We start from the raw sequence: 19,354 nt of genomic DNA, 5'->3' as shown, positions 1-19,354 counted from the left end.
TCCCCATTGACTGTGAGGCTCACTAGTAGACGGAGACAGCTGTAGGACTGCATAATGCTCCCTGAAATATCCCCTCCTCTTACCCTCTGCTGCCTGGCACCTTTTTCTTGTTGATGAGTTTACGTCTCTTTCCTTTGAAGGCAAAAAGGACATTTTACAGGGCTTTTTAATTCCAAAGGTAAAGTCTCTCACCAGCATAAAACCAAATGTAGGTTAGTTTGCAGCCCTGGTGATGGCGAGCTCACTAAAATATAAAATTGCTGGTTGCTGTTTTACAAGCTCCCGGTGAGGTTGCTAATGATGAACATGGCAAAAAGCAGACAGACATAAGGTTGTACAGTTGACATTGTTCCTTTCTGGTGTACGTTTAAGTGGTTACGTGCATGTGGACCTTTAAGCACCTTTCACAGAACATGAACAAGTCAGTTGACTTCCTCTTTACTTTGTGTTTAAGTGTTCGCGGCCTTTATCCTCGAATTATTTATTCAATTTGTCACGCAGACATTATGCTCCTTATAGAGAATATTACGCTTCTCCCTTCTGACATTGAAGCAGGCTTCGCAAACACAAAAATCATTATCCATCAAGTGCCTTTTTTCTACCTCTTTGTCACAGAGGCTATCTTCAACCCTTGGGAGAGGTATATATATATATATATATATATATATATATATATTTAAATCCCCGCCACCACCATAAAAGGTATTCTTATAAGATGGAAAATATTATTATTGTGTTGTTCATTTTGTATCTTGTACAAAATGAGTACTTTTTGTAACCAAAAACTACTCAAGATAAAAATCACGAACAACTTTATGTTTTTTGTGTAATGCGGTTGTTTTACATTTGCCAGGAAGCTGAAGGCAGAGAGATCGATGAGATAGACAGGCGCTGATCAGAAGAAGCAGCTCAGCTAATAGTGATCGATGTTGAGGCTAGTTGTCAGTTCATTCTGGCAAAACTCCTTCCAGGCCTGCGTCTGTCTGAATCCAGTTACCACCGAACGCTTCATCGTCCACAGTGAGATTATAAGAACCAGAGCTCCTATATGTCTCAATCAAAAGACAATCATGAGCTCTGCAGTGCAGCGTATTGTATGTTCATTTTGCAAATTGTTATGTCATCTATTCATCCTTCACATCCAAAAACTGAACACAGACGCTGAAGTTTTTCTGCTTTGCACCGTAATTAAATACAGATTTAAAGTCTTTATTTTACTTAACTCAACCCAATTTTAATTACTTTTCCTGATATTTCTGCCAGTTGTGTTGCACTGCAACTAGGTTTGGCTCAAGGTATTTTAAAAATGAACTTTAAAAGGTTAAAAAAAAAAACATGTATATCTGGGATTTCAAAGTTTGCACTGTGGGCCAAAAACTGCGTGAAGGTATTTACTAGTTTCTGACTAGGAAAATAAATAAAACGCCGTATACCTGCATCTCTTTAACCAAAATCACACACATTTGAGCTATCCTGATCTTTTGATAATGTTATAGTTTTTCACTTCTATTTGCTGATCCTCCTCTGTTACTGTTTGGATATCCCCTCGAAATCCTCGTCCTGAAACTGACATGATGGGAGCCACGATGTGGTTGTACTGTGGCGTTACAAAGTGGAGCCTCTTCCTTTAGAAAATGTCTTTGGCAGAGTATCGACACAGGCTTCAGAGAGCATTTTGATTGGACAACGATTCAGTTTTTTTAGGATCTATAGAAAGGATCGGATTATGATTACGACACCAATTTATAGAATATGCTTGGATTAGCACGATAAACAGCTCGGTCCATCTCTGGCTAATTTATTTGATTATAGGGAGTTCATAATTTGAGTCAAAGGTCTAAAGACAGAGGATGTTGAATGCTGTACATAATGTAAAGCCCCCATGAGATATGATAATTGACATAATGGGTTATATAAATTAAGTTGAATTGTGGGATTATTTTCACCTGTGCTTTTCCAGTGAACAACGTCAAGCCACCCGTGGGTCCTTGAGTCCTTGAGTCTGTCCAGTTTACTGACAGTTTTTGAAACACTCTTAATCACATTTTCCTTTACACTACACCAAATGACTGGATGGATTGCTATGTGTCCGCACACAGACCGACTCAACAACCAAATCCATCGCCGGTTATATAAAGGGGTCGACTGCAGTGAGCTTCATCCGGCTGTATTTCAGCAGGGTTTACATTTGGATACGCTGTGGCCCTGACTCTCCATCACTCAGCTCATGTTAGCCCCTGGACCTTAAGTCAATTGCATCAACATTTCCTGTGCTCTGTATGCTTCACTATTGCCTTAGGAGAGCACCAATGTAATTAATAGGCACTGCATTTCATGGCCTGTGAGACCTTCTCTTGAAAACTGCAAGAAAAAAAAGTGTACATCTTGAAGAGTATTCTAGCTTTAGAGAAAGAATGACCTTTTAATTTCTTCTTCTTTTTTATTCTCCTTGACATAATAATCTATCCGAACAGAGTGAAAAAAATACGGTTCCTATGTACTCCTATTATATGGTAAAGCTCTTCAGTTGTAACTTTTTACTTCACAAAAAGAGAAGAGCTACAGGGGGAGGCAGACTACACTGAGCGTCCAGGGGTGCCATCGGTGACTAACCCCAGGTGCAACACAGCAATGCTCACCACAGAAATGGTGCAGTTGACACTCTTATCTTAATGCTTGTACATAAATGCTGTGATGACAAATTTTACCCTACCCTCAGTTTAATATTTTTAAGCTGAAATGATAAATATCGTAATACCAGAACTTGTCTATGAAATCATTTATTCCCTGCGCGGAGGAGAGGCACCTTTACACAGAGTCACTCGCGGCCCAAGGATGCACGCAGGAGTGACAATTCACATTATTTATACACAAAGATGAAAGGTGGGGGTTACAAGAACAAAGCGACCTGTGGGCTAAAGGTCTTTATACTGCCTTTAACTTAAGACCTTTCCACACAAGTGATGGATTACTTGAGACCAGGTTCAGGCATGCTTTGTGTTTGACAGCTGCAGGGAAACAGATGATTTACATATAGTGGTTTGTTAGACCACCCAACAAACCAACAATGGTACTCAACTTCATCGAAAGAAAAGAGACACAAGACAAATAAACTCAGTTGGTTTAACAATGTAAATTGTAAAGAGACTAATCAGGGGAGAGGCCATGCCAACAGATGCCTTTTATAAGATGGCTTTAATAAGGAATTCATTGGGGCGGAGCCGACCTTAGGGGCTGCATTCACGACACACAACACTTTACATTAGTGGTTCTTACGATCAGAGGCACTTGTTCACTGTAAATGTGGCATCCCATTAAAAGCGGGAGACATATAAAATGTGTGGAAATTCATCTTTAACCTGCTCTAGGAGCCTCACTTCCATTAGACAGACGATTAATGAAGACCTGTCTCAAACATGTCCAGAAAGAATCCGTCAAGAGCTCTCTCACTACGGATGAATAAGGACCAAAGCTCTGTACCAATAGGAATTTGGAATTTGTTTACAGCTTTGTTTAACTTCTTGTGTCCCAGATTGCCACAATTTACTTAATGAATAAAATGTAATAACTGATAAGCAACATGATCCAGGTTGTAAAAACCTGCAATTTTCCATGACATTAGGACAGACATGGTTAATTCAAACAGATGATTGTTGCCCTCTGTGTGCCATTGATCTCCTTCCCATACACAACACAGACATCCATGTTCTGACACATTCACAGGGTGTTTGTAAAAGAAAAAATGCATGAACCTCGAGGCTGCTGCGGCTTTCCCCCACCTGGTCAGCTGACCTACCGCTCCATGTGGGCCTGCAGAGCCTCCTCTCATTAAGCAGAGGCCCGCAGAGCTGTGGCAATTAACTTTAGCATAATGACTGGCAGCGCTTTGGTGACATCTCAAGTGTGTTTTGAGGTTGTTCACCTCCCGTCGCTCTTTGTAATACCCTAACAAGCAAACCCCCGTTGTCATAACCACCGGTGCAGCCAATACCACGGAGAGTAATCAGCACCATGATAAAATCACTGGAGGTGGTGCTTTCTATTTCTGCCCTGACGAGAAATACATGGGAAAGGGGCTGCTCTGCCCTCCAGACCTAGTTTATGCTGAGTTTAAGCAGATGTGGCATGTCCTGCAATGACTTGGCACACCTGGAGGAAAAGTTTCTGAATTTCTGTTTAGATTCATATTCTTTGTTATATGCACGTCAGAAACTGTCTAAAATCTTGTCCAGTCATGTGGTATTGCCTCTTCATTTCCACAGCGCTAGGTGCACCAAAAGATATTTTGAAGAGTTATGTGAGAATAAATATTGAATCCAGAGGAGCATCTTAAAGTGTTGTGTTTTATGCAGCTGTAAACACTCATATGAAATAAGTGACACGTTGGTTCCGCGGCATGCAAGAGGTGGCACAGAGGTTTGGGGTTTTTCTTCCAAACTTCCATTGATGAAAAGGATGAATCAGCGAGCTTCTTGTGGAAACATATCTGAGAAGCACCGTGGCATATGAAGACTGTCTGGACTTGCGATCCTGAATGTTGAAAATAAACACAGTCACAGTCTAACCTGGGTGGTAAAAGATTTTCCTCATTGATATGCATAAATACCTGGGAGCCAGTAACACAACAGATACTGCCGTTCCATCGCTATACTCAATGTTTGACAATTGACAACCGATTTAGAAAGAAAAAAAAAGTACTTTGGCCTAGTTTCTGGGCCCCTACCATCTAAACCAGCTGCTCTGCTTACACACTTTGTCTGTTTTACTGATCCACGGCACATTTGCATGAATTTCATCATCAAAATGCAGCTGCCAAACTTGCCAGAAGAAGCTGGCAACATGCCATCTGACGAAAAAACTACGAGACAGTTAATTATTTCCAGTTTTTTCCAACACTCCTCAGCTACTTTTAGTTAACATTGCATACGTGTCACTAATGATGATGTCACCGCATTACCTGGACTTTCTTCTTGGAGTATTGATAGTATTCTGATCACAAGCAAACCAGTGGAGCTAAACCCACCAAATATAGGTGCAATGTTTAAAATGATTAGGGGGAAAGAGGTGTATACATATTTAATGTGCGATCAATTTCACACAAAAGGTTAAAGGAAGCCGTAACCACAATAAATTACAATGTGATAAAACTAAACAAACTCTCTGAATTCCTCAAAATAGCTTTACTAAAAGCACACTAGCAAGAGATTTGAGCCACATCTCACGATTGTCATCAGAACAGGACGGAGTTACCATCACATTACCCGAGTTTAAAACGGACTTATTGGAATAGCTAAGGAAAACACTAAATTGGTGAAACTGCATCGACCAGGACAAGAGACTGAATTGCTGCTCTATTACTATAGTGCCAGTGCCAGTGTTAAGTCCCAGTTAACAGAGTTTAGAGCGTCTTTAGATTCCTCACTGTGACGTATTTCCCACTCAAATGACGATATCCTTACAAGCTTTACTTCATTCCAGACTCCTTTGACATATTGCTCAATTTAACAGATCTGGGTTCACTGTTGGTCCGATAAAACTCTTAAATCATAACATGACTTTCCACAAGTACAAGCTTTTTATTTTCGACAAAGTTAAACAACCCAAACTAAGATGTGTGACAATACTGCTTGACATCCCGAAACACCACCAGTTATCATGTCCATGCAACTTTTACAATCAAAGTTCTGCTGTGTGATTTTAATTTTAATTTTGAATCCATCAGAAGAACTAAGTGTTTTGTGAAAGCTATTTTTGATAAGTTAGTATTCAGGAGAATATGTATATGGCATGTTTGACCAATAATGTCCAGTAGCTGTTGTGCAACATCTCTACTACTGCACCTCTCTCTACACCCAAAGACAGCTATATGACCTTTGACTCCAGCCCTGCTTGGCACATGGGAATAACGGTGAGTCATTGGCACCTGGAAACTAGCCCTGACATAGCTCACATCGAGGTGCCATCTCAGCCCGAAAGTGGTGATGGAAACAAAACCAGTCTGAGCCCGCAAAAAGAAGCAGCTATGAACACTGAAAACAAACATCAGCTGAATGAATACCTTCCAATTTAAACTCTTGGTGGGCAGCACCTGCTGTGGATTAGGAAACAATAATCCTTAAATTACATTAATTAATACATTATTAAACATAATTGGTTCAAGACTCAGCATGGTGCAACATTACTAGCTAGAAAACTAGACAGTGTGTTGATTTCACATATAACTTTTGACATGCACTTGTATAGAATGGATATGTCAAAGGGAGGATCGATACGGCATTGGAGGGGAGATGGCATTTGTGGTTGATTGCACAACCTGCTGGTTTTAATAAGGTATACAATATGGAAAGGTCAGTTTTGCATGAGAAATGCTCTGCCTCTAAAAAGGAGGAGCAGCTTTGTGCAGGTATGAAGGAATATGTAGGTGAGCAAGAGGAAATATCATCAGCTTGTATTCTTCTGTGTGTCAAACATAGCATACAAAAGAATGGGCGTGTAGCTTGAATAGACAAATTATTAAAATTTGCAATCTTCCCCCTTCTTTTGAATTCAATCTTTTGTTTTCATTTTCTAAAGTTTGTTTATTGCAGCGTGATGAATATTTGTACTTTATTAGAATAATTACTTGATTGTAATATGAGGTTTCCTGAACTTAGACTAACCTCTCGGGCAGTTTTGATTGTGTTTTCTGACACTCACCTCGTCTCTCGTCGTTTCAGGCTCCTGCCTCTTCGTGTGCCTTCCTTTGTGATTACAAGCCACGCCCTCATTGTTTCCACCTGTAACTCGTCGCCTGCCGCTGCTAAAGTTCTGTTAATTTCAGGAGTGAGATGATGCTTGCAGATTGAATAAAAAGACGAACACCAAGGTCATTAGACTTTTCACGTGCATTTATCCATAATTTTTTTAAGAAATACCGCGAGAGTGTTTTGCTGACCGGGCTGCTATTCATATGATATGAAAAAGTGTTTCCTAATTATGTTTTATCTCCTCATAATTATCAGAATGTTTCTCATGAGCATTTAATGACAATTCTTAATTAGTTTCTCATTATTCATTCAAAAAAATGTCGACACATCTATGAAGCAACAAAGCAAGCTTTTCGTTAATCCGTTTTTGTCTTTGTTTGGAGAATGCAATCGTGAGTGACATGCAGACACAGTATGGAGAGCAGCTTGGTCTTTAGCAAATAAACACACACTTACATGACATGACTGTAATGATGCCGGCTAATTGATGGGATATCATTTTTTTGAAGTGCTCAGAGGGAGCTCTTGGGCTTCGTTTGTAGCTGGCATGGTGCGTACGTGTGTGTGATAGTGAGAGAGTGAAAGAGAGATGGAGCAGTAGCTGCAAATCTAATGTGTAAAGCCACACAAACACAGACTGTGTAAAGATGTATACAGATACATTTGCAGAATATAATATGCTTACTAATGTGTGTACTTTTCAAACTTTTCTTAGTTAGCTTAATGGATACGTTTACGACAGAGGAATAGATTTCATTCTGCACTATTATGAAATGGGTTTGAGAGATGCCTGCACTCAATACCTTCATAGAAAACAATTTGATTGTCTTCTGAACACCTATTGAATAACCATTAATTGCATTCCTTGAGTCATTTGAGTTGATTTTCTGTCTGAAAAGAAAGGGAGATCTATAAATGCAATGTATGGCTTATCTTTGTTTTCATCTTATATTTGTACAAAAATAACATTGATGATCTTCTGTTAATCACTTATCACTTTCTAAATGATTTTATAAATTAGGTGTATTTCAGAGTGAATTTCAACATTTGTTTTGTTTTTATACAACGTAAAATCCAAACTAATGTTCTGCTTTCAATAAGTGTGCTGAAGCAATTTAGTGCTTGATGTGTGGCTGATAAAATGGCAATAATAGACACACAGACAAAAGGCATTGGAGGGGCTGTAATCATTGACTCTTATTTGAATTGGCAGGTTGAAGAGCACAATCACATTTACATCACACAGAGCGTCGGCTTCCAGCAGCAGGAGGGCTGGTCGAGTCCATTAACAAAATCATAACACTGAACAAGAACATCTTGCATCTTGATGAAAAACAGTAAATTACTGCGAAAACTTCTTCGTGATGGAAAGAACATTCATCTTATCGAGTTGTGTTGTATCATTTTCAACTTTAAGAATCACGATCGCTTCATTAGCAAACAGATTGCTCTTGAATTAAGACAACTCAAAACAATTCATTTCATGATGCAATCGACGAGAGACCCATCCTTTGGCAATACAGTTTGTGAAAAATAAGAATATGCAATTAATTACACATTACATGACTTACAAGGACTTTAGGTGGCTTGATTAAAGGAAGAGGAAGAAACAAGATAGTGCTTTTAAATCAATGGTTATCTGCCTGATTATTTTAATTTTTGAACAGTGAAATCTCGTCATCATATAATTGAGACTGACACCTCCTGGTGATAGGAACAAAAGGACACGCAGACAGCAATGAACGCCGAATCCACAGGTATCTATTCCTATCGACACATTAAAGTTGGTGACCTCAATTAATGTCCTATGACCATCATCCAGTCAAGATGTGAAAATCACCTGTATTTCAAATATTTTGCCTGATTAGTTCTCTTCTCATAACTGTGTAGGTCTGTCAGGATAAAGGAACGTCTGAAATTTTTGACAGCCTCAGCAGCAGAATGAGGGGACCTGCTAAAGCCAAGGAATGAGGGAAAATGACGAGTGCTGTTAATACCTGAGGGTTGTACTAGAAATGTTTGTAAATAAAAGACAATTGGTGAATGTTCTCCTGTTACTTGTACAAGTCACTTAAAAATGAATTGTTCCTACAAGTGTTTCTGGAAGGAGCTCTAATACAGGCTGTTGGGCTTCAATGGGGTCTTACTGCTCTCCAGAAAAGAATAAAAGCCGAAAGAAACTAAATATTTCGAAAGAAATGCAGCATTGTATTGAGCTGGCACGTTGGCAAGGAAAGAAAAAGGAGCCAAGCTGGAAGCCAGCCACAAATGTGATGAAAAATAGCAATCATATCCTCACAAATTGTTTAGTAGAGCATCTGCTTTGGAAAGAAATAGTTGGACTGAAAAGCTGTCCACAAAGGGAAGATAAACAACAATGACAACATCCTGCACATGTTCCCTGTTCTTTGTGTTTGTGCACACTACTCTACCTTTGTCATAAATATCTGATCTGAATTTGAAATTTCTAAATGGTGAATAAATGTGTTGTTTGTTCTCATGCGCCCTATTTTAATCCTTCTAGAATTTTTACAACTTATGTAAAATGTGTTGACATTTGTCATCTGTTGGCAAATAAGTCAATAGGTCAAAGTCAAAGTCATTTTTATTATCAATTTTGTGCAAATGTGCAAACTTACAGAAGATCGAAAGTACATTTCTCTGTCCAACATATAGTGAATTGTGCAATAGTAATAACAATAAAGTGCAAAAAACAGTTTAAAAATTTTAAACATACAACATAAATTAGGAACTATTAAGACTATGAAGGACTAAACTATAAATAAATCAATATAACTCCTTAGCAGCATTCAGACATGTGAGTCTAAAAGAGGACGGAGTTAGACTATTTGAGGACGAATTAAGACTATGAAAGACCATAAACTGTAAATGACTGTAATTCTTAGCAGCATGCAGCCATGTGAGTCTGAAGAGGACGGAGTGGGACGGTGGGCGAGAGAGTTCAGCTTCCTGACAGCCTGGTGGTGCGAGCACGGAGGCTCCGGTATCTCCTACCAGAGGGCAGGAGGCTGAAGAGACCGTGTGAGGGGTGGCAGGGGTCGCTCACAATCAAGGTCACCTCGCGGGTGAGGCAGGTGTTGTACATGTCCTGCAGGTAGGGGGAGGGGTGAGGAGGAGTGAGGGGGTCTTAGGTGTACGAACAAGGACGAACACTTTGGCACAGGACAAAGGGGAGACGCAGACTATAAGCACATGAGGGTAACGGGGAACAGGTGGACACAATCAGGAATCAGGGATGACGGGCAGGTGACACAAGAGGAAGAGCAAGTGACCTGAGATGGGAGGAGAGTTAGGTCTTCAAAATAAAACAGGAAATGACAAGACAATAACCCAAGAAAAAAGCCAATGGGAATTTTTAATTAGATTTTGGATCATTGCAGAATATAAGCTGTCAAACAGACGTTTATGATACTTTAGTTTGATTAAGAATAGTTTGCAAGAGCGTGTCTTGCGAGTACTTTAATGTGGACAAATGAGTCCATAATATTGTTCGCGACCATCTGTATAAGCAAGACAATTAAAAAGTAACTCAATGACATTTTATATGATGGAACAAAACCTCTCCAAAGCTTGAGTTAACAACACCCTGACTTGGAGACGAAAGAAACCTGATGTAAAAAATTCCAAAAATACGTACTGCTAAGTCCAGCTAAATATGTGGGTGTGGACTTTTCTTGAAAGTCTCAAATATCTAGCAGCTACCAGACATAAAACATATGTTTTCTGATCTGGGTCTGGATATTCACTGCTGGATTACTCCAGACTGACAGTAGCACATTTTCAGCAGCACAGCTAAGTACTTGTTCCAAGGCCAACCTTAAAAATATTTATAACAGGAGATTAACAGCATTATGTTCAGTTTACATTATAGACTGGCTGACAAATCATCTGTTATGGCAGTATAATTCACAAAAAATGAGAGAAATGTTTTTATGAGTGACACACTGTGAAATGAATGTTGAAGCCTTGGCGTAGCTTCTTCTCCCTCCTTGACATGAACATGATGGAGTATAGTCGTGTAGGTAGGACGAGATACAGGTGGAGGACACTTACATTATTACAAAATGTATGACTATCTGAACAGGGTTTCTCACACATTGACAGTGGAGAGAACATATAGTTAATAACTGTAAAAGATGAAAGACGGCTCCAAATTTTAAACCTCAAAACACAAAACTCCGGCTCTTACTTACTCGCAGATATGCTTTGTACCAAAGGCAACCCTGTGCCCTCAACAATGTCCATGAAAAACACATTTGCATTTAAATTGAGTTTTAATCAATATAATAACAAAACATGTATTTTGAACTTATCTGCAGAATGGCCACTGCCAAAGGCTCTGAACATTTCAGTAACATGATCACTGTCTAGCTGCTGTACTTCATTAGCTTTGTGTTTATAGCTGCTGGGAGCGTGCTTCATTTGTCGCTATCTTCAGGTAACGCAATGCACTTAAGGCCAAAAGGATTTTTGTAGTGGTCTCGTTATAAAGCCCCAACACCTACACAGGTGTTTTCAATTATTCCGGTTGATTAGACCTCTGCTCAGGTTTAAGGTGAGCTGCAGCTTTGATGGAAATATCTATTTTAACAAATTTCCATGTTAATTACATTTTTTTTTCTCTATCTCCATCTATCTCTAAGAATGACAAAAGGTGTAATTTGTCCTGTCCTAACACAAGTTAACAGGAGGGGGATGCCAGTCCATTCTGAGAAGAGGTCTTATCAGCCAAATTACTTCAAAACACCTTTTTGTAGGCATTTTAATCGACTGACAAGTTCAACACTGACTCAAAGCACAAAGTGGGATATGTACGTAGAAATGTTATTATTTTGTGCACACAGAATTACCGTCAGTCATGACGCGTGTGAACTGGCTAATTGTGTTCTTACAACTCACATCAAATCGCTCTAAATTGACAGGCCAAGAGGTGTATCCTGGACCAAGTGAGTGATTGTCAAAATGCTTTGTTAGAAGATTTGTAAGTTTCAGGGTAACACACTCACACATACACACACTACATTACATTATTTACTGGATGTCTGGCTAACATGAAAAGTAAACCAGCTGTACAATTCTTGTTAAAAATAAGGTCATGACAGCGCGGAAAATCACTGTCAATCTGTCAGTGCTCAGCGTCTCTTCTGCTCATCCATAGACATACCTCAAGGTCACATTTGTGCGCCCTTTAGACCCCACACGCCGGACATAAAACGATGGTGTTGCGCTCGGAAACATTCCATCAGTGCGCGTAATAAAGTATGTAACGAATACATGATGCCAATCAAAAGTCAATCTGTGCGACTGAGTTTTCTTTCGGAGATGACAGCGAGCTGATCGTCAACATTGAGCATTGTCTGCCCCTGGATCAAAGAAAGAAAATGTAGCTCTTAGGAGGTTGCTGTATGTCTGATCATACTTATGAAATCATGCTGATGAATAGAAATGACTGTGTGAGGAATCCCAGATATGGTCCACTTTCCAGTGTGCCTCTTGTAGTCGAGATCAGGGGCTTCACCTCCTCCGCACTCCAAACGGCTGATCACTTGACACCCATCTACAACATCAGCTGTACTTCAGATTTTTCCCCACTCTGTGCCACTCACCACTCTCTCTGTATCGACCTACGGTGGAGAACTTTCTGTAAAACTCGCTGCTCAAACTCCAGGAATGAGAGAAAAGATGGGATGACAGTTTGATTGACTTGGCCTAATGTAAAATTACTTATAAATCATTCATACATGCTCGCCCACATAATCTACAGGCCGAATCCAGGTATTAAGATGGATCTGATCCTTATGCCTTTTTCCGAGATTGCTTTTTTTGGCCACTGCTGATCATGGTAATTGTACATGCGAATAGTGATGAAGGTAATTGAAAAAGGAAGAAAGAAGACCTGAACCGTCTCTGCTTTACACCTCTGCACACCTTGTCAATCCCTGCGCAAAGTGAGCGTGCTTGTCTGATTGTCATTCTTGGAAAGTAACACAAATTGTCCAAATTGCCTGATTCTCATGTTGGAAAGGGTTTTTTTGGAGGATGTGGCACTCTAACAAACACTTTATATGAAGCATACTGACATCTTGAGAGGCTCTTGTTTGTGCTGCCAGAAATATTAAGTTTCTGGCTTTTAGCGTGTGTGTACCAGAAAAGTTTTTAAGTCCTAAAACACCCCTTGTTTAGAAAGTCAAATATAATAGCGCTTACATACTGTCTGGTCAATTATTTTGACTAATTAGTTTCCTCCATCTGACGGTATTGGACACATTTTCTGCTTGAAGGAAACGTCAACGTGGGGAGTCTTCTGTGTTGACATCTTCACAGGCCTGCTTTTCAATCTAATGACCACTTATTACTTACATGACTTTCCCTTCAACAGTCTTCACATTGTGTCATACCATGCATTTACTTTTATTCTTTATGTACCGAAAACTTTGTGTCTACCTAATTTTCAGGCAAACATGTTAACCCTGTAGATGTTGAGTGATGATATGCAAACCAAGTTATTTTTGAGTTTCAATCAAAGTCTCAAATTGTGGCTTTTTTAACAAACACTATATTTATATGGGTTAATATTAAATGATTGAAGAAATAGAAACCCAATGGTTTAAATGTGTTACCACTGTGCAAATTTCCGATAATAGATATAATTGAGCCCAATTGCCTCAAAATCCACGCTGATATAATTACTTCTGCAACTATACAATAGAATAACAATTTATTATCACTCCGACAACATCAGTGAGTTTTAGACACAATTATGTTAAGTAACCTCTCTAAAACTGAACTGCATTCAAAAATAAGAGTACCTTTTTAAAACTAGAAAAGGTCTGTACTTCAACTGGATTCAATTAAGTGATAAAGATCAATTTTGTTTACAACAATTTTCAAAGATCGTAACTCAAAATCTGCTCTACCACAAAACTTAGAAAACCAGTAATATTCGTATTGTTTTCATACTTTTACTGAAGTAAATCTCTGAACAAAATGATGAATTCATCCACCGGGCCCCAGCTTCTTCCAATTTACTTTTCTCCAGTTGATGCACCAGATTTGACCTTTAACATCCTTCAGTAGCAGCACATTGAGTTTTTTTATTTTTTATTTAAAAGTTACTGAATTGTTAAACGCATTACAAACAAGTAAACCCCACAGAGCCTGACAGAGGTGCTTATGCTGAGCACCTAATACCTGCATTTGGTTTTATGAACCCAGGCATGTGCATTTGTCTCATCCCGGACAGTAATCCCACCGTGTAATCCCTGCAATTACAATGCAAAAGAACCTACGAATCAACAAAATATGAGCCCAGTATTTCACATGACAGCGGCAGAAGACAGCCTCCTCTCGGGCAGTTTCTGCACTGACAAGTGCAGTGCTGCATTGAATTAGTCACAGTGGTATCTATCAGTAGGCATGATGCATTTCCACAAATCCACTTTCCGCTTTTGATTAATTTAATTGGCTTGGCTTCAGTCACTGCACTTATATTAATTTATAATTGTGTTTAGGGACAGCAGCTGTTTCTTTACCAGCCTTGATCATGGATGATTTAATGCTTAAAGTTGTTTCTATAATGAGTTTTTATTTAAAAAAATTTGTGGGATAAACAATAGATCATTGGGCGGTACAGTTACTAACATGGGACTTCAAGGGTGTAGGCTTGCATATGGATGATTTAGGGACCAATATTTGAGCCAACTTGTTTGCATATGCTTCAGTGGTGTTACTGAGCATGAAGCAGTTTGTCTTCCTGACATTGAGCTCTGTTCTCCATCGTCCCTCTCGGGAATTCCCTCTGTTATTTGTCACTGCTGCTTGTAGAGCTTTAAACAGTTGTGCAATATTTTTTTGGTACAGTAGCAGTACATAATTTGCCCTTGGCTGCATTAAAAGACAATAGACCCTTGTTGTATGGATCTAAAGGGGCGAAGGAGGGAGCTGTAAATTGGTGAATTGGTGGCTTGAGCCTCGTTGTGCTCACTGGACCAGGATATCACACCTGCTGCCCATCTGTTACTGGATTTTAAGAGACCTCTGGCGTGGCAGGTCTGGACTAATGCAGTTCTCCTGGTGCTGATGCTGGACTGTGTGTGATTAACTGACATGTAATGATGATGAGTCAGGCCGAAGGTCAAGGAGATCTAGAGCTAAGCTACATCTTCTTATGGTAGTCAGCACTGGTTTTAAAATGTCAAACTGATGTGTGGGGTTTTATGTGAAGTTACACCAAATTAGAAAACATTGCCTATGGTTTACAGGTTTCCAAAGGCAGGCATAGCAGGCAGATTACAGGGGAACACAACTCCAATCAGCAATGAAGACAAAGGGAGCACAGAGACAAAATACAAAAGACAAGGAGGGGGATTAAAGAGGGACAGGTGACAGCAGGGATGATTAGGAACAGCTGAAACACATCAGGGAGGGAGAGACGAGACGGAAAAAACAGACATGAAGCGGGAGAGTGAATGCCGTGGATGCCTGTGCAAAACTTTGTCTAAATCGATCGAATAGTTGTTGAGGTACTTTATTCTGGAACAGTGGTACAGCAACTGACCAACACGCTGAAACTGCATGACTAAAAACATTCATCAACATAATATAAAAATACACACGAACTGCTTCAAGACAACAACAAAGTTAAAAACTACATTTATATCGGACTTCCCTGCCATTTAAATGGGAATTGCATTTATAATGTGATATGTGCAAATTACATAATTAACCTGAAGTCATTAAAAATAATGCCAGCACTTTGCAGTCTCCACAGTTCATTGAAAGCGAGGCAGGTCCTACCGGTTATAGAATCCTCCCACACCAGACGAGAGACCTCCAGCAATGTTGCGGTCGATGATCACTCAACTGAAACAGATTCTTGAACAAGACAACAACTCCAGCCAGTGTGAAACTGCATCAAGAGCAAGACCAGACCAACGTCTAACACTGAGACACGTGCGGGAGAAAAAAAAGGAAAATGCAAACCATACAGGCACTACTCAAATTGATCCGAAAAATCCACATTTCCATAAAAACACTCACAGAAAACGGCTAATGTCGATTAAAAATGCCGGAGAAATAAACAAATTGAAAGTTTGTTATAACTCTCAAGATTGGTAGAGCTCCAAGCTGGTGTGTGATTATGTCCTCAGTCTACGAGGCAGCGATGCGGCTTTCAGTGAAGTGAAATGATAGTCCTTCAATTTATCTCTGGAGAGATGCCTCCAAGGATCCAAGACTCCACTCGAATCACAACCACCTGCCTCCTCTCTCACACACACACACACACACACACACACACACACACACACACACACACACACACACACACACACACACACTCTCTACCGTACATGGAAAGCACACTCAGTCTCTTATATTAACATATTTAATGCCAGGATTAATGCAGAGACATGCCTAATGTGGATTCATAAAGCCCAAACACACATGCGTAACTCTAGCCTTCTGAAGTTCATCATTAACGGCATCGGAGTCTGGCAGATCCACTCAGACTTTTTGTTGACTGGGTTTGGGGTTTCATGTTTGCTGTGTATTTGCTTCCTGTGTTCCTGCACTGCCTTTGTTGCTCGTCTCCACACCTCCTCTGAATCAGCCTCTTTAGTCGTTCACCGCTCCCAGAGGCATTCCCTGCCAATCAGCCTTTGTTGGACCCTTTTGTTTTGTTATGTGGTCAGTTCTGCTTTACCTGCTGATTTCGAATTAAAGTTACTTCTCGTGTGTTTTGGTCCACCTGCTCAACTCTTCATGACAGCATGCTATTCTTCAGGAACGGTCACTCCAGTATTTCAAATGAACTGACAAATAAACTAGCCTTTTCTCTCCAGCTTCCCACAGTATTTCCCCTTTTTTATTTATTTTTCATACCTTTACTGTCAGACTACATATTTATTTTTGTTTTGACCTTGTTTTTTCTACCTATGTATCTCATTTGCTCATTTGAATAGTGCTGTAATCCTGCAAATCTCCCAGCAGGAGTAATATAACTAATAAGGATTAACTTATCTTATCTTATCTTTCACCAACTTCCTTTGCATCCCTCTTTTTTACTTCAGTCTTCTGGTTCCTCTCCACTACCAGTCCTTCAATTTTCATACTGTCATTAATAGTTTAGACCTCATGTCACTCTACAGCCATCATATTGTTTTGCTATTTTCATTCTGTCTACTTTAACTGTCCCTCTGTGCATTTTCTTTGCAGCCCTGTCTGACACATCTAATGAATGTATCAATGCTGATCATTGTCTAAGTTGATTACTGAAGCTTTTCAATGACAGATGCTATTGATCCTGTAAAAGGGCGGCTGTCGCTCATGGGGACAAGGGTCGCCCTGCAACCACAAATTAGCAAATTTGATCCCCAGTCTACCCAATATTTGTCTTTGGTGGAGAAACTGAGCATGTAACGCGACACCATTGTCAAGAACAGACTAATATTCCAGATGCTTCCTGATATGTTGCCTGTGTTCATGTACACAAGGTCAAGTACCTTGACATGGACTAACCATTTTTGTAAGGTACAAAGAGCAACCACGGATGCATTCGGCTGAAAGTCACAAGATAACGTGGCCACTCGTTCAACTGAAACACCCTTTGCTCTGAAACTGGTGTGATCCTGCTGGACTTAATAACTTGTTGGACTGAAGAGCTTGAGTCCGCTGTTGGAATATCAATTCTGATAAATGAACTTGCAACAGCCAGGCATTTTGATGTTAAGCTTTTTATTTCAATATTTGAAGCTCGCTAACTCGTCTGGCTGGGGAGAAACATCACTTCTGTGGTCGACATTGCATTTATCTTTTGGATAATGTCGGCTCTGAATGGGTTAATACACAATTTTAATGTTGTGTTGTAAATAATTGCTTTTTATTTAAGTTTGTTGACGCATTTTGATGAGATCATGCGTGCCCCGATCCATTGGCCACCGATCGTTATCAGTTGAAACGCTTTCTATAATGGTTTTATTGGTGGTCTACATAAAAGCAGATCAGAAGAACTGATTAGATTACGCATCAATTCTGTATTAAAATGTTTACTGTCGTCATCATTGTTTTTTTTTCTTACCTGCCGTTTAATTTGCTCTGGGAGTGAGGGACACACACAATGGGCCCAGCGATGCAGAGCTCATCTTTGTAATCTTTTGGTTAACATGGGCAGTGAAGCTTCCGGTGTAAATTAGCATTTAGAACGCAAATGAAATGACTTAAATGGTCAAATTGTTCTTGGTTTGTAGACATCCCATGACAGCATTTCCAAAAGGCCAACTGCACCGCAGCATCCATATAAGTCTAAGTTGTCTGTTTAAGGAATTTCATTATTCACTCAGTTTTCTTGTGGGGAGTGACGCTGTACATATAAAACATTCACATAATGATCTGTTACAAACTGAAATAACTGCCATACTTTGCATTGCTATACTACCTGCAAACAAATTGATATTCATTTAAGGCTGCCCATTTATCCGGTTAGTCTGCATTGTCGATTTGCCACATGGTTACCTTCTGGTAATCACAATTTACTTTACCTTTTATATTACCTTTTTAAAACCATCATGCATTGGGTTTTGTACTTAATCTCCTAAAAATACCCTCCTTCTGAGTAATGTGTTTTTTTTTGTATGGGAGAAGGACAAAAGGGAGAATATGAAAAGAAGCACAGATGGTGTTACCTGGAGCTTGTGGTTCCTCTGACAGACTTCAGACATTTGCTCGCTGAATCTCTCTTTGCTGGTTTGGAAAATGACAGGAACCAGATGCAGTGCAAGGCTGAGTTTCCCAAAGGCTGACAGGAGACCTGCTTAGTGTGACCTTTTCTTATAAATCCTACATTGGCTGTGGTTTATGTCTCATACTATTGGAGGTCCACCCTAAACACAGCCAGTCAGGTGAGGTTGTTTCTTTATCATGTGCCTGCCCATCATTTCAGGCCGTAAAACCTGCAATAAAGCATCCATCACCATGCTGTAAAGAGCTGCTGGCTTTCACTGGAGACATTTACTCTCCCACCGGGGTCTGAAATTGGGTTTAGAGGCTTTTTCTATCCTGAAGATTACTCTATTCTAGGCATACCACCTAATAATGTTGGATAATGAAATGTCCACATTCAAGTATATCAAACAATAACAGAAAATGGATCAGCAGCTTAAATAAACTACTGGTTTTGAACATTTCAGCCAATTTACTGCAAATTATATCTATTTCACATTTTGTAATTGTTGCTGTGCAATAGATATATTTTATTGTGTTTTTGCTCTCCGCTTTTCAGGTTTTCATTCTTTACTTAATCCATTGGACTTATTACGTATTTGAGATATTAAATCCATCAAAAGAAAAATGAAGTCTTTCATTCGAGTGAAAGTTAAATTAAGTACCAGAGTGAAGTTTTCTCCTCAATTTGCTTTTCAATAAATAGTTTTAGACTTTTGAAAATACACTAATTTGCTTTCTTGTCTACAGTTGGATGGTACGATGAACACTTTCCCCAAAAAATGTCAGTTCCTCAAATGACCTCCTGAGGTCGGTTCAAAAAGCGTGTCAGTAAAACATTATTTTGATCTACACTTATAACCCTGTTC

This window comes from Clinocottus analis, unplaced genomic scaffold (assembly GCF_023055335.1).
Source record: "Clinocottus analis isolate CAN_PGR_092001 unplaced genomic scaffold, fCliAna1.0.p SCAF_7, whole genome shotgun sequence".
NCBI classification, from domain to species: Eukaryota; Metazoa; Chordata; class Actinopteri; order Perciformes; family Cottidae; genus Clinocottus; species Clinocottus analis.
Note: the sequence above shows the minus strand (reverse complement) of the source record.